At 37.3% G+C, this 16,604-nt stretch overlaps 1 protein-coding gene across 1 annotated transcript in view; it reads left to right on the forward strand.

Moving 5' to 3' along the window:
• pde4d (phosphodiesterase 4D, cAMP-specific) overlaps positions 1–16,604 on the forward strand; it is a 1,397,741-nt gene that overhangs the window by 160,258 nt on the left and 1,220,879 nt on the right. The gene's annotated exons all lie outside the window — the stretch shown is intronic.

Below are 16,604 nucleotides of genomic sequence, written 5' to 3' on the forward strand. Positions count from 1 at the left end.
CTGCTTAACTTTTGTAAGTAAGCTGTAAGGAAGAAGTATGCCAAATTTCAGCCTTCTACCTACACGGGAAGTTGGAGAATTAGTGACGTTGGAAAGTTCAATATGGCGACCGACAGTGGCGTCGTACCATCGAAATAAGTACGTACATCGGTTTTGATTAGCGCAGGGAAGCCGCCTACCAAATTTCATGAAGATTGGGCCGTAAAAAAGAAAGTTCAACATGGCGGATGTTGTCGACCGTTATCGACCGTTATGACCTTTATGTGTAGAATTTCGAAATGAAACCTGCTTAACATTTGTAAGTAAGCTGTAAGGAATAAGCCTGCCAAATTTCAACCTTCTACCTATACGGGAAGTTGGAGAATTAGTGATGAGTGAGTGAGTCAGTGAGTGAGTGAGTCAGTGAGGGCTTTGCCTTTTATTAGTATAGACTAGCAAAATACCCGCGCTTCGCAGCGGAGAAGTAGTGTGTTAAAGAAGCAATGAAAAGAAAAGGAAACATTTTGAAAATAACGTAACATGATTGTCAATGTAATTGTTTTGTCACTGTTGTGAGTGATGAGTGTTGCTGTCATATATATATATATATGTATATATATCTATACTAATAAAAGGCAAAGCCCTCACTCACTCACTCACTCACTCACTCACTCACTCACTGACTCATCACTAATTCTCCAACTTCCCGTGTAGGTAGAAGGCTGAAATTTGGCAGGCTCATTCCTTACAGCTTACTTACAAAAGTTGGGCAGGTTTCATTTCGAAATTCTATGCCTAATGGTCATAACTGGAAGGTATTTTTCTCCATTAACTGTAATGGAGTTGAGCTGCAATGACGTGGGGGGGGAGTTTCGTGTGACATCATCACGCCTCCCACGTAATCACGTGAACTGACTGTCAACGCAGTGCGTAGAAAACCAGGAAGACCTCCAAAAGCGCTTAAGAAAACATGCATTATATAATTGAGAAGGCAGCGAAAAACAATAAGAAGTGAGCGAGTGACATATACTACCATATTCATGAGTGTTGCCAGCTCGGAAAGAAAGCACGGTGTAAACCTAAACTTTAAATTAAGTTCATAGACAGGCTACCGCTGGCGTTTCACATACACACAGGTAATGCGGGATACAAGTTTAATGAGAGGACGCAGGATATAAACGAGAGTTTTGATCACTTTGTAACTAAGTTAAAATTGTAGGTGAAGGGGTGTGCTTATGCAAATTCGAGACTGTGTTTGTGGGGATTGACAGTTAAGGCGGGTGGGGAGTCACGTCATCATCTCCCTCCCACCTCATTTTGCTCTGAGCTGAGCTCAGCTAACGCTGTCTTCCGAAGCAACTTCCTCAGACTGCCACCAAATACTCACAGAAAAATCCACAAGTTAATACACACGCTGTCTCTATAGAGTTTGTACACACTGAATCCTCCAGGCACTACTTACAAAAGGTCACATTGACAATCGTGTTACGTTATTTTTAAAATCTTTCCTTTTCTTAGCACAAGCACAGCCGAGAAGCTTCGATGCATGTGCTCCATAACGATTAAAAATAATGCATTTAATCACACTTTTTATTACAAGCAAAGGGGAGCTTTTGTCAATGCATGATTTCCTGGTACACCGATTACATTGATCAGCGCATCCCGATTCATTTTACCCTCGCACCACCTTAGTTTGAGAAAAGTATGAAAAAATATGAGGTTAACACAGAAAAACAGATCACCAATTCAAGCTTTATGAATAATCGATTCGCCATCAATAATTGTTTTGGTAAAGCCATCCTCCTTCCATTTTATAATTTTTCCGCCACTAGCCATGATTAAATGAACGGTAAAAAAGTAAGAGCAAAGCGAGGGTGACTTATTTAGGCAGGCATATATATGACAGCAACACTCATGACAATGTCAATCATGTTACGTTATTATTAAAATGTTTCCTTTTCTTTTCATTACTTCTTTAACACACTACTTCTCGCTCTGGTCGCGGGTATTTTGCTATATATATATAATATATGAATGACCTCCAAAGAGCGCTGAGACTTTTGATATCATGAACGTGTCTGCAAACTGGGGTCTCCTGCCCAGCAAAAGTCGAGCAGCCAGCACGCGTGCATAGCTGTGCCGGCCTTTGAGACGCTGACTGCGCTTCTGCCTTAAGTCAAAGTGAGCAGTTTTAATTTTTTTCATCCTCCCCCTGCGCTATAGCCCAGACAAGTGCAAACACGGGACCCCTTTTCTACACCACGGCAAAATAATATTAAGGCGATTCACAATCGAGGCGAGGCGAGGCACAAATTTGAAAGTTCACATAGAAAATGTAATTTCAATGTACCTGTACTTCTTAAAACGTTAATGTTTTACTGTTTAATAACTTATAGACTATAATTTATTATTTTTCCCTTGCACTCAGTGACCAAACCTATACACACACATATAGACACATACAAACATACACACAAGTATATGTATGTGTATATATATACACACACACACACACACACACATACATACACACATATATATAATTTGTGTGTGTGTATGTATGTATGTGTGTGAATATATGATGTAGATAGGTATGTATGTATATATATATATATATATATGTGTATATGTAGATATGTATATAGATATGTAGATATGAAGATATGTATATATATATATCTATATATATATATCTATATACTGTATATATATATGTCTATATATATATATGTCTATATATATATGTATGTATGTATGTATTTATGTATGTATGTGTATATATATATATGTGTGTGTGTGTGTATATATATGACAGCAACAATCCAAGCTGTGAGAAAACAGTAAAAAGGAGGCGTGTCAGACGTGTGGTACATTTTCTGATGCAGCTGCGAAAACAACTTCGTGGCGCTGCCGCCAAATACACAAAACAATTACTTTGACAATCATGTTACATTATTTTTAAAATGTTTCCTTTTCTTTTTCATAACTTCTTTAACACATGACATCGCTGTGAAGCGCGGGTATTTTGCTATATATATATATATAAATATATCACAGCGACACTCATAACAGTGACAAAACAATTACATTGACAATCATGTTACGTTATTTTCAAAATGTTTCCTTTTCTTTCTCTTTTCTTCTTTAACACACTACTTCTCCGCTGCCAAGCGCGGGTATATATATATATAGATAGATAGAGATATATATATATAGATAGATATGAGAACAACATATATATATATAGATACATAGATATATATATATATATATATATAGATAGATAGATATGAGAACAACACTCATATCAATGACAAAACAATTACATTAACAATCATGTTATGTTATTTTTAAAATTTTTTCCTTTTCTTTTTCGTACCTTCTTTAACACACTGCTTCTCCGCTGCGAAGCGCAGGTATTCTGCTATATATATATATTTTTACACACACACACACACATAAACATATATATATACATATCTATACATATACACATAAATATACACACATATATACATACATATATATATATACATATATACACACAAATACATATATATATATATATATACATACACACACACATATATAAACATATATATACATATACATACATATCTACATATATACACACACAGCTATTTCAGATCAGTGCAATACGCTGCTTGTTAAAACGGATAACTCCGCTCTTACGTGCAAGTCTGCGTGGATATTATGAACTATCGTATTTGTTCAAGTTCTATTTAAATTTTAAATAGAAGGAATTTTTATTTAGTCGACAGAAATATCTTTGGTAGGAATGGTAAAAACAGACAGGAATATTATTCGTGAATAAATCAACTCAAACCTTAAACAACTTATAATATTTTGCTCTCCATAAAATATATATCCTGTCTAAATTATACAAGTTAGAAATAAAGTAAACGTTAAAAGAACAAACATTCAAATTTCTTTACTCTTATGTAATTTTATATAAAAATAAACTTAGATTTTAAATATCCCAAAAGATTTTGCTCTCCATAAAAATATATCCTGTCAAAATTATACAAATTCAAATATGAACATGCTGCATAACAAAACCTAGAAATATAAATAAAATGTGTTCCTTTCAGCAATAACAAATCAAATCATTCAGTTGTCTTTGCTCATATGTCATTTTAGAGCTGGACGCCTGGCATCTTTTTTTGGCCACAGGTTCGTTTCTGTTTGGTGTGAGGTTCTGTGTTGTGGAGATTCTCAGGATGGATTGCAGGTGCTCATCAGTGAGGCGACTCCTGTGTGCTGTTTTGTTAGTCTTTATCACTGAGAAGAGCTTCTCACACAGATATGTGGTACCAAACATGCACAAGGTTCGAGCCGCATGTAGACGGACTTTTTGTTCTTCAAAGTCACCAAAGCGCCGTGCAAACTCAGTGCGCTCAGTTTATCAGCAAAGTGCGTATTTGGGAACACCGTAGTGACGACTTGGTTTAACATTACTTGGCAACAGGGAAAGTGGGGCAAATTGCACTGGTGCATTTGTGTCTCCCATAAAAGCAGCTTCACTTGAAATCACTTTGTGATTGTGCACGGGTAAAACGTCCACTGAAGTGTCAGATTCTTATTTAATTCTTCTGCTTTCTGTATCTTCTGCATTGCATTCAGGTTACCCTGATGTTTTGTCTCATAGTGCCGTCTTAGATTAAATTCTGTAATTACAGCCACATTAGCTCCACAAATGAGACACACGGGTTCAGTAAACATATACTCAGCCTCCCATCGGTTTTTAAAGGCTCTATTTTCAGAATCAACTTTTCTCTTCAGCATCGTGTGAGCTAGCTTCGCAATAACTTGCAGCATCATAAGCTAGACTTGATTAACGCGTAAGTGTTGGCAAGGCAGCTGAAGCGCTGCATTATGGGATCTGTAGTTTATTGTGTTACCAGCGCTTCATATACCCGGGCCATTAATAACAATAATACAGTATATAAAATGATCTCGCGGGCCGGATATAATTACACATATGGACTAAATAGAACTTGAAAAGATATATTTTTTCAAATGTGATCGCAATTCAGATAGAGTTGACGCACTACAGCCTGCATGCCTCAATAAGTCATCCTCCCCTCGCTCTTACTTTTTTACCGTTCATCTAATGAATACACTGAGTATGGCTTTACCAAAACAATCATTGATGGCGAATAAAGTATCCATTATTCGAGTATGTAGATCGGGATATATATATATACATATATATATACCCGCGTATCGCAGCGAGAAGTAGTGTGTTAAAAAGCTAGAAAAGAAAAGGGAACATTTTAAAAATAACGTAACATGACTGTCAATATACAGTATTTGTTTTGTGAGTGTTACTGAGTGTTGCTGTCATCAAGGATTTGATTATCATTATTTCTTTCAATCAGGTTCGTATTTGTAGGATGTGTTGTGTTCAAGTTACATTCCGTGTTTGTCAATCGTTGTAAAGATGACAGGTTTCATTCATCGATTCGTTTCTTACTGCATCAATAAACAGCTCGTCTTCTTCTTTATCTGAGACCTGACACACTGCATGCACGGGTTTTTTTTACACTGTCTTCCTTTAGCGGGACATTGACTTTTTCCAACGTGTGCTTTGTTTCCGCAGTAGTTGGATTTATGAATATGCTTGTATGTATCAGGCGCTTCATATTTTTTGCTGCCTTTTCAATTGTGTAATTCGGTTTTTGTTCAGCGCTCTTTGGAACTGTTGCTTTTTATCTGTGCACTGCGTCAGTTCACGTGAGCCACTCGGTGTACATGCATCGAAGGTTCCCAGCTGTGCTGGTGCCATCTCGTGCTATGTCCATGGCTGTATTTAATGTTACCTTAGTCCTGGCACTTAAAACTTTCTCTCGCAGTTTCGCTGAGTTTGTGTCAAACACCACCCTGACCATCTCATCTTCCTCTCCATAAGCACAGTCCTTCACCCGTGAATATTTACCCATGGCAGTTTGCTATTGGATTGCCGCTGACGGACGGCCTTATATGGGCAGGCACTAAATTACAAACGCCAGCGCAGCCTGTCTATGAACTTAATTTAAAGTGTAGGTTTACATCGTGCTTTGTTTCAGTAGCAGAACTCATGAATATGGTTGTATATGTCACTCGCTCGCTTCTTATTGTTTCGCTGCCTTCTCAATTATATAATGCATGTTTTCTTCAGCGCTTTTTGAGGTCTTCCTGGTTTTCTATGTACTGCGTGATTACGTGGGAGGCGTGATGATGTCACACGAAACTCCGCCCCACGGCGTTGAAGCTCATCTCCATTACAGTAAATGGAGAAAACTGCTTCCAGTTATGACCATTACGTAGAATTTCGATATAAAACCTGCCCAACTTTTGTAAGGAAGCTGTAAGGAATGAACCTGCCAAATTTCAGCCTTCCACCCACACGGGAAGTTGGAGAATTAGTGATGAGTCAGTGAGTGAGTGAGTCAGTGAGTGAGTGAGTGAGGGCTTTGCCTTTTATTAGTATAGATATAGAGATGTGTTCGCTGACGTTATGATCGCCTTTTGGGGACAGTCGCGGTGGGTCTTGTGTAGACTGGTGAGGCGTCCCGCCATTAATCGGTTGTGATGGCACTGTCAGTCCTCCACTCCTGTGCGTGTCTTCATAATCCGAGCTGAGGACCTCATAATCGTATCGTGCAAAAGAAAGTGTGAATCGCCTTAATATTATTTTGCCGTGGTGTAGAAAAGGGGTCCGTGTTTGCACTTGTCTGGGCTATAGCGCAGGGGGAGGATGAAAAAAATTAAAAGTGCTCACTTTGACTTAAGGCAGAAGCGCAGTCAGCGTCTCAAAGGCGGCACAGCTATGCACGCGCTGGCTGCTCGACTTTTGCTGGGCAGGAGACCCCAGTTTTTGCAGACACGTTCATGATATCAAAAGTCTCAGCGCTCTTTGGAGGTCATTCATATATATATATAGCAAAATACCCGCTACCTGGCGGAGAAGTAGTGTGTTAAAGAAGTAATGAAAAGAAAAGGAAACATTTTAATAATAACGTAACATGATTGACATTGTCATGAGTGTTGCTGTCATATATATTCCTGCCTAAATAAGTCACCCTCGCTTGCTCTTACTTTTTACCGTTCATTTAATCATGGCTAGTGGCGGAAAAATTATAAAATGGAAGGAGGATGGCTTTACCAAAACAATTATTGATGGCGAATCGATTATTCATAAAGCTTGAATTGGTGATCTGTTTTTCTGTGTTAACCTCATATTTTTCATACTTCTTCTCAAACTAAGTTGGTGCGAGGGTAAAATGAATCGGGATGCGCTGATCAATGTAATCGGTGTACCAGGAAATCATGCATTGACAAAAGCTCCCTTTGCTTGTAATGCAAAGTGTGATTAAATGCATTATTTTTCATGTTATGGAGCACATGCATCGAAGCTTCTCAGCTGTGCTTGTGCTAAGAAAAGGAAAGATTTTAAAAATAACGTAACACGATTGTCAATGTGACCTTTTGTAAGTAGTGCCTGGAGGATTCAGTGTGGAGAAACTCTAGAGACAGCGTGTGTATTAACTTGTGGATTTTTCTGTGAGTATTTGGTGGCAGTCTGACCAAGTTGCTTCGGAAGACGGCGTTAGCCGCAGAGCTCAGCTCAGAGCGAAATGAGATGAATGGGAGGGGAGATGATGACGTGACTTCCCCACCCGCCTTAACTGTCAATCCCCCACAAACACAGTCTCTCGGAATTTGCATAAGCACACCCCTTCACCTACAATTTTAACTTAGTTACAAAGTGATCAAAACTCGTTTATATCCTCCGTCCTCTCATTAAACTTGTATCCCGCATTACCTGTGGGCATGTGAAACGCCAGCGGTAGCCTGTCTATGAACTTAATTTAAAGTTTAGGTTTACACCTTGCTTTCTTTCCGAGGTAGCAGCACTCATGAATATGGTAGTATATGTCACTCGCTCGCTTCTTATTGTTTCGCTGCCTTCTCAATTATATAATGCATGTTTTCATAAGCACTTTTTGGAGGTCTTCCTGGTTTTCTACGCACTGCGTTGACAGTCAGTTCACGTGATTACGTGGGAGGCGTGATGATGTCACATGAAACTCCGCCCCCCCACGTCTTTCCAGCTCAACTCTATTACAGTTAATGGAGAAAAATACCTTCCAGTTATGACCATTAGGCGTAGAATTTCAAAATGAAACCTGCCCAACTTTTGTAAGTAAGCTGTAAGGAATGAGCCTGCCAAATTTCAGCCTTCTACCTACACAGGAAGTTGGAGAATTAGTGATGAGTGAGTGAGTGAGTGAGTGAATGAGTGAGTGAGTGAGTGAGTGAGTGAGGGCTTCGCCTTTTATTAGTATAGATTTCTTATCAACTATGCAAAATACTCTCCATTTTATAGCTTTTCCCACCATTATCTAATGTCTGTGACCTCCGTTACCTAAAGTCCATCAATCTGACCAAAACTGTCCATTATTACTTCATACCCTGGTGTCCAAAACTTATTTACTGATCAATTCCCACCATTAGAGTGGAGACTACTGTATGAGGACACACACATGAGATAAAGTCTTCATAAGTGTTCTTATATACACACTGTCCTTTAGTTATCATCACCTCATGCTAGTGTCCGAACAAGCAGGCAAAAAACAGCCTTTAATAATTAACTCTTGTATAACCTAAAGTTAGCTAATACAACATGTTTTACTTAACTTGATTGAGAATGCACTGATGCATAAGTTTAAATTCTCCATACAAGCACCTTATCCAGTGCTAAAATATTGTAATCATCGATACCAAAGGTTAATCAATTAGGCTAATTCTACAGAAGTATAGCGGGTAAACGGGGGGTACAAACGGAGATGTCACTGCTATGCGCTGCTGGAGTATGTGAACTTCCCCTTGGGATTAATAAACGATCTATCTATCTATCTATCTATCTATCTATCTATCTATCTATCTATCTATCTATCTATCTATCTATCTATCTATCTAGACTGGAGAATGGAAAACTGTTTTTTGTGTCACTGAATAATATTTAGTCCACCAGGGTCATATAAACAGCTACAACTTTGAGGATCTTTAATTATAACATCAAAGCAGTTCTATTGTATGGTGAAGAAACAATTGCGAGGAAAGATTGAAAGAGCTGAGCCTATACAGTTTAAGCAAAAGAAGATTAAGAAGTGACATGACTGAAGTGTTTAAAATTATGAAGGGAATTAGTACAGTGGATCGAGACTGTTATTTTAAAATGAGTTCATCAAGAACACAGGGACACAGTTGGAAACTTGTTAAGGGTAAATTTCGCACAAACATTAGGAAGTTTTTCTTTACACAAAGAACGATAGACACTTGTAATCAGCTACCAAGTAGCGTGGTAGACAGTAAGACATTAGGGACTTTCAAAAATCAACTTGATGTTTTCCTGGAAGAAGTAAATGGATAGGACTGGTGAGCTTTGTTGGGCTGAATGGCCTGTTCTCCTCTAGAATATTCTAATGTTCTAAACATGGAGAATTTCCAAATGGAATCTAAACAGAATATCTAATTTTTCATCAATTGTCTGTGAAGAATCTTCTACATGCGGTGGCCTGACAAGATAAGAAGCAAAGACTTCTGGCAGAAAGCAAAACAAGAGCCAATCACCAATCAAATCCAGAGGTGAAAATGAAGCTACATTGCACATACCATCAGGAAACGTGGTTCCAACACAACGTGTCAGCTTGAGACATGGAATCCTTTGGGAAGAAGGAAGAGTGACAGACATAGAAACACCTGGATGCGAAACACAAAAGCAGTAAAAAAGGGTATGGCACTAGCTGAAAAAAGATAGAAAAGACAGCCTGGAGCCAAACTTGCTGTGGAGGTGTCATTGATGGCCTGTGATCTGCATAGAGCTATGGCCTTAAGTAACTAAGTAAGTTAGTTTGTAATTCTAACCATTACTAGTTTTCCTCTGACACATGTGCTTTAGTTGAATAGGCTTAATGTGTGAGAGTATGGATGTGTACACCAGTGTGCCCGATAACAGACTGTTGTCCAATTCAGAGTTGCCTTGCTAGTTGCCTAGCCCCAGAGATTCTGAAATAAACTAAGTATTTTTTATTATGGATGGATTGGTATTTTTGAATTATTTTGCTGATATTGTTCATGAAATGAAATACCTGTTGCATGTAAAATGCATTTGATAGTATTTTTCCAGGCAACTGAGCAGGGATCTAACAATCAAGGACTGATGATTTAGTAAATGAGACAAAATAGTTACTAATTGGCAGGAAAATTATAATTAGGTTCAGCTGCTTGCTCATCAAATTAAAGTTTAAGTGTACTCAGGAGCTACACTTTACGCAAGTAGGAGATGAGGGTGGGGGGAACCCAAAGCTTTTTAATGAATAAATGATGACATTTAATGATGACATTTAAAACTGAAAAGGTTATTCAACTTTATTGTTTTGTCATGTTACTGCTCAAACATGTCATACTGAACAGTCTAGGAATGCCATTTATTCCTCTTTCTGTCCTGTTTGATAATCATTTGATAGTGAATCATTTTGTTATTAAGGATTTTTGCTGCATGTTTGGAGTTCATTTAAAGTGGATTTAATGCTGAAAAGAAATGATTATGTTTACAATAATCATGATTAAATGCTCCTATGCAATACTATTTGCTTTTCGTGAGAAATACACCAGGAATTTAAAGTATTTTTCTATTTTTTTCTACAGCTTTAAAAGGAGAATATTTTGAATACCAACATACATTTTTAAGCTTGCAGTATCATACTTATTTCCCAAGAAGAGATGGATAATAATTTATTTTACTTTAAAAATAATATTATTACCGTAGTTCATTATCTACATGCTGGTTGAAAAGCCCTAGCTCTCTGCGACTCTGAGCTGGACTAAGCATTATTTCTGTAAGATAAGAAAATTGGAAGTATATTATCTACATTTGCTTTGAAATTTTAAATGTATTCATTGGGTTTTACTTGTTGCCAAGACTGATAATATCCAATGAAGTGTAAGTCAGTCTACTGGTAAAGCAGAACCCTAGCATTCCACACTTAAGACATTATGTAACATTAAAATCTATAGATTGAAGAAACTATTTTAAGTGGGTTTCTGCAATCAAATTGATTGAGGTCCGGGTGGCCAGGGAATAGATGAAATGGAGACTTCTGAAAACATTTTTTAATCCATACAGGCAGGCTACTCCAGCATTTTTCTTTCAGAGCCAAGGGTGGCATCTGTTGCTTTCCATCTTATTTTTCTCTTTCCTTTTCTTTTTATATTTACCTTTCCACATAGGGCTAGCACAGATTAGGGTGTGATGTTTTACCTCATAAACAGTTACAGTTACCTTATAAACAGTTTACCTTATATTACAATTATATACAGTTGTTTAATCTATGTTTTTTGGGGATTAATTAAAAGTTTGATCACAAAGAATGTGTGTCAATAAAATGATTAACCTTCTCTGCTTAGAAACTAATGATGCTGTGACAAATCACAGACAGGATAGCAGTCCATCAGAAGGCACAGTCACTCACACACACCACATTCAGTTGTACTGGGCTAATTTAATGTCACCAATCAACCTCAAAGCCACATATTTGTAATGGAGAACAATATTAATTTCATTAGAACAGAATGACCTGTTAATCCACAGAACACAGAGTTCAAGAGGAGCCAGGTTATAAAAAGAGGTTTTCTAGAGGTTAGAAGAGAGAGTCTGTGAATTTTCAGTTAACAGCCAGAGAAACCTTGGTTGCAATAATGAAATAGGAGAAAGGTTTCTGCTGCACGGAGGTAAGATGTAGAGTGGAGAGGTACATGAGATATAGAAGAAAGATGTAGAGTGAGAAAGGAATAGCTCTAGAAAGGATCGAGGAAAGAGAATCAGAGATTAAGGAATATTGGGAAGAAACACATGAACTATACCAAAGCATATGGAGAAAACATCCAGGGAAATTTAGAGAGAAAAAATAGTAGCAGGGAACAATAGCTAGACCAGTGCTTTTAGCATGTAAATTACAGATGATGTACACACTTAATTTGAGTATGTTGGTGATTAGAATATTTATAGGAGACAGAAATGATTTCTAGGATAAAGTGGGAGAAGAGAGGTCTTTCTTCTATACTGAGTATAGTAGCAAAGTCAGGAAGCAGCTATACACAAAGCAGCACAGAGGGAAAAGAACAAGAAACATGAAAAAATGGTGAGGGGGGAAGAGGAGAAGGTAGCAAAACACCAAATGTTTTAAGGCTAGACCTTACTTGGAGGTAAAAGTGGAAAATGGATGGAGTACTTTGACTGCTGGTACTAGAATGTCCCAGGCCCAGAGTTATCAAAAATGTTTCCCAGTGTGTTCATGACTTGACGTGCCTAAAACAGAAAAAAGGTGGAACATGCAAAAGGTCTCATTTTGAAAGACTGCTTTGTACGATTGCCAGTCTGAACAGGAGCCCTTGTGTCTTTCAACTTGACACCATGTCCTGACAGCATAGTTTTAGGGCAGGTTGGAGAGGGAATTGGGGGAGATCAAGTTGCACTCAACAAGAATCCAGAATGGTAGATGAAAGGAAGGGACAGTCCAACTGCAAATAGAATGACGTCCAAATGTTCAATGGTATAAATCTAAATCAGGCTTCAAAATAAAATAGAAACCTAGAACCAAAAAGAGATTGAGGCCTATATATGTTTCAGAATGTGATAGAGATAAATATGTCCTGTATTTGATGAAGAAATATTGATGCCAATACTGTATATCTTAATGCTACAATATGTTTAAGCCTAACCTTTTTATGTTTTGGCTCTTTTGTTATTAATGTTTGTCAGTGTTGTTATTTATGTCACTTATCAAAATTATGTTTTTTTATCTGTTTTGTTAACTGCTTGGGTTCTATGTATGGGTGTTAGTTCTGCCCCTTGTGTTATGTCCCTTGTTTTTATGGGTGGTTCCCCATGAGTCAGGACGACCTGTCATTCTCCATTAAGGAACTGCCCCAAACCCTATAAAGGCTCATGGAAATTGCTGTCCTTCCAAAGTATACTGAACAGTATGCGCTTTATGGTTGATGAGTTTTTTCATTTATATTTTTGCTGTTTCTTCATATTTACTGTTTTTCTACAACTTGCTTTTTTCCTGGATAGTGTTTTTGGACTTGTTTGGTATGAATTGCATTTTAGGCAATTCCTTCTGGACTTTTTATATTTGTTTTTGTTTTTTTTTTTTGCTATTTTCTTAATTATGCTTTTATAAAGATTTTGCATTGCTTTCCTCTGTACTAGTCAGGGGATAACAGTGATACCCCCCCTAGTGGGACATGTTTTGAAGTTTCAGAGTTAAGTGCATTTTAGGCCGGTGTAGGCCAAAGTCAGCCACTAGAGTGGGAGCTCAGGCTTCCATCGGGTGCACCCTTTCTGCACAGGCATGTTATAAATCTGTCTGTTTCCTCCAGCTATTTTTGGAGGCCTCACACTACTTTGGTTTTTTCAGGTGAGTAGATCATTACACTAAATGACTTTGCTAATGGGAAGAATAGTGGGAGAGATTGCAGTTCAAATTGCTGTTTAAGGGATTAATTATTTCATTAATTAATTGAAGAGTTAATTTAGGTGGAGGCAGTAGCCAAGTTTAACATTTAAAGTAGTGGAATTGATAAATTTACCAAAAAGGCACACAATAACTCTTGTGGGATTATTCAACCCTATTTCATTTACCTTTACGCATGAAGTCCAATGCCTCTTTCTGAGAAGGAAGTTAGCAAGGATGCTTCTGCTTCAGAGATCCTGGGAAGCGCTAAGTTTTCTAGAAAATAATTAATTTTAAGTTGTCTAGAATTTACCACAAAAAATATTTCATTTCACTGAGTTACCAGGGTGTTGTACCATGTTAACTATTATGGATGTAATGAGAATTCACGCAAAATGACACCTTTTATTGGCTAACTAAGAGGATTACAGTATGCAAGCTTTCGAGGCAACTCAGGCCCCTTTGCCTGAAGAAGGGGCCTGAGTTTCCTCAAAAGCTTGCATATTGTAATCTTTTTAGTTAGCCAATAAATTTGTCATTTTTCTTGACTTCTCATTTCATCAGGTTCATTGACAAATAATTTTTGATGATCGACATAGAATTAAAAGAGTCATGCAACAGAAGTCTAAGTGGCAATAATTTGCTGGGTTTAGAACTGGATACATAATATTGATCTTGTGTGCAATGGACCTCAAACTCTGTTCTTTGTAGTGACAAAGAGTTAAATTTCAATCTTGTCTGAATAATTAATAATTCATGCCTGTGTTCTGCCACAAAAAGCAACATGCTCTAAATGTTTCCTGCAAAAGCTGTCATTATGTAAAAGAGAAGTATTGAACTTATAACAGGCAGTCCAGAACAAAAGAAACTTGTAAAAATGGTGCAAATTCGCTGATATATGTTAAGAGATAGATGGGCAGGTACAGCCAAGAAACTGGGAGAGAAAAATGCAATCGACTTTAGACTGGGAGTGATGAGGGAGAAAAGAAAATATGTTAAGGGAATTGATTTATCAACCAGCAAGTGTCAATCAAGTATAGAATGAGTGTAGAATACAATGATTAATATGAAAAAAGGAATTTATCTAACACTGGATTCACTACAAATTTGCAACAATACATACAAATAACTCAAAGTCTTTGAAATTTTGTTGTTTATATATGGTAGGAATGACAACTGGCATGTAGTTGAGTGTTAGACAATACAGAGAGCAGTCCTTCTCCCACCTAACTTCACCAATAAGTATCATCATCTACTACCATTGTCAGCACTAGAGCCAGCTATTTTAAATAGAAAGTTATGTCATGTTAAATTGATTGTCCTGCACTTAAGAGAACTGCAGAAGAAGCAACTGTAAGATTCAGCATAGTTCCAAACTGAGGGGCATCCTTATCTAAAATTCTGGTTACCACAAGTATAAAATGTCTATTGTCTTGTGCTATCTGAAGTAATTGAGGACCCCCAACTGGTTTGATTTAGCCCAAGGAGCTGGAAGGGCCCCCAGAAAAAGACTAGGATTAAGTTAAATTGGCTTATTAACATATTATATAAAGGAAGTCCATTCAAGATTATCACACAAACCAGTCAAAAATAAATGAAAAATATTAAAAAAAATACAAAAGGCCACAAATATAAAAGGTAAAAGCAAAAAATACAATAACTATAAGGCAAAGGGTAGACATTAGTGCAAAAAAAAAAAACAATTTTCAAAGACAAAGAAAATAGACAAACAACAATGAGCAAAACTAAAGTTAGACATGGAGCCCTGGCAAACTATACACCTCTTAATATTTAAACCAAGGCAACAGATATATTAGTTATAAATAGTACAGTAGGGTGAATGTAAAAGGCAAAAGTGAAGAAAAAAAACAATTATAATAATTTAAAAAAAGCACAGCCTGATCATGACACAAAATCCTCCCTTAACCATTTAAAGTACAAGCAGAGAAAATCACTAATAATATTCCCATTTGCATATCTGTCCATATACAACCCCATACAGAATCAACAGACTTTAATAAACAGCCCCTCCTCATTCCCCACTTCCTGACCCAATAAGTCATAACTCTCTTAAAACTTGCATAGGAAAGACACACCATCCAGCTCTATTCTGCACATGCCTATAGGAAACGAATAGCAACGAGTCATTACGGGAAATGAAGTCCAAGTTAGTAACAAGATGGAAACAATTAATATGTATGGCACCAGAACAACAGCCTTCAGTATCTGAAGGTTGACAGGGCAACATATAAGCATCAGATTCACCTGTTGCACCCGGAAGTAGAGAAATGGAAAACATGAACCTTCCTTACACAAGATAGTGCCCTGCAGCACTATCACCAATTTGTAGCAACAGGAAACAGGAAGGGTGAGAATGTACAGTATAAACAGGTCTAAATGTAAAATGTCAGTTTCTTCAAGATTGGAAACACAGGGTAAACAGAGGTGTTGAAGTGTCTATGTAGGATTGAAGCTGAAAGGAACTGGGACTGTATTCTAGTATTCTATAAACTGTTGATAGCCTCAAGAATTTGCCTTGGGATATAATAAATCCTATCTATCTATCTATCTATCTATCTATCTATCTATCTATCTATCTATCTATCTATCTATCTATCTATCTATCTATCTATCTATCTATCTATCTATCTATCTGTTTCTTAAGGAATGAGTTAGCTTGAGAAGGTGTCAAATAAAAGGCTGCAACCTCACTTTCCAGGCTGTTTTCATTACTGGTGACATTGTCTTTTGCCGTTCCTGGGGAGAAATGAGAGAGCAGATGAATACACAGGAACTTAAAAGATAGGTATTTTTTTCTGGCCTCAGGGAGAATACCTGAATGCCGTTGGTAAGATCTGAAATATACCTGGCCACAGTATTTTCAATAACTGCGTTAGGTTGGTATTCTCAGTGTTTTCTTTGATGTCTGTTATCTAAATATTATTTCTTCACTTTCTATCCTCTAAGTCCATTAGTTTGGAAGCCTGAGATGCAACTTGAAATTTCTTTGTCTGAATCTTCTAAAAGTATGGTGGCTCTCTGTGTTAACCAATACTCCAGACTCCTTTGTGATGTTTTTCTGGTGTCATGGAAGATGAG

Source organism: Polypterus senegalus, chromosome 7 (assembly GCF_016835505.1).
Source record: "Polypterus senegalus isolate Bchr_013 chromosome 7, ASM1683550v1, whole genome shotgun sequence".
Lineage (NCBI taxonomy): Eukaryota > Metazoa > Chordata > Cladistia > Polypteriformes > Polypteridae > Polypterus > Polypterus senegalus.